Genomic DNA, 1,212 nt, shown 5'->3' with positions numbered 1-1,212 from the left:
ATATATATATATATATATACACACACATATATATATATATTATACTATGTGTATGTTATATACATTATACTGAATGTTATATACATTATACTGTGTATGTTATAAGAACATTTTCTGTTACAAACATAAATGTTGTGTCTCACAATTCAATGAACATAGAGATCAAAATCAAACTCTTTGTGTGCAATACTGGTTTTTACCTTGATAATTTCACAATTTACATTCTTAGCAACTTAAATATGAAACTATTCAACCTTATGTACTACTTACTAGCAACACTGAATCAATGTTGAATGACAGCTATTATTCCAAGAGCTAAATTATCCCATCACAACACTGACCAAAAAAATGCGTATTTCAAATGGAGCAAATCTCAGAAACCATTCAAAAGTTTCTATACTTATAGGCCAGTTCTAAGCTCATTTCTTTCTTTCTTTTTTTCTTTTTTTTTTTTCTTTTTTTCTTTCTTCCTTTTTTTTTTTTTTTTTTTGGTTTTTTCGAGACAGGGTTTCTCTGTGTAGCCCTGGCTGTCCTGGAACTCACTCTGTAGACCAGGCTGGCCTCGAACTCAGAAATCCTCCTGCCTCTACCTCCCAAGTGCTGGGATTAAAGGCGTGCACCACCACTGCCCGGCTACCTAAGCTCATTTCTTAAGTTTATATTTTATTTGCTTGATAAAAAAACAAACCAATTGGGACTGTTTCTGAGCTTTACTTCTTTTTAGAACAAACCTTGAGTTTTTACTTGGCGCCATATTCATTTTGCTTTCTGACTCTGTGCTTGAGCCTTCAACACTTTCAGAACGATTCTTTGCTCTTCAGTAGGATGCATTCGTTATCTTGTCTCCGACACACTGAACACACACAATTAGCTGTAAACCCCGATGGCTGCTTCTGTTTCAGACAAGCTCATGAGGAGTTTAGATCTCACCACAGGAAACCATCCAAGTCTGCCGGACATACACTGCGTGCAGACTGGTGCTTTCCTGGCTTTCTTGCCCGAAAGGCAAACATACCTGTTTCCAGGGATGAACGTAGGTCTTGCTAGAGGCTGGATTGCAGGAAAGCATGCAACAGTATATCAAACGCTGGACCATTCCAAGTACCTCTAAGCACTGTCCCTGAATAAAGCAATTTATGAACTTTAAATGAGAAAGATTTGATTTTTATTTAAATGTGTGTGTGAGTGTGTGTGTTTGTGTGTGAGGGGGGG

The sequence above is a fragment of the Grammomys surdaster genome, unplaced genomic scaffold (assembly GCF_004785775.1).
Source record: "Grammomys surdaster isolate TR1022 unplaced genomic scaffold, NIH_TR_1.0 254, whole genome shotgun sequence".
NCBI classification, from domain to species: domain Eukaryota; kingdom Metazoa; phylum Chordata; class Mammalia; order Rodentia; family Muridae; genus Grammomys; species Grammomys surdaster.
This window is presented reverse-complemented; position numbering follows the sequence as displayed.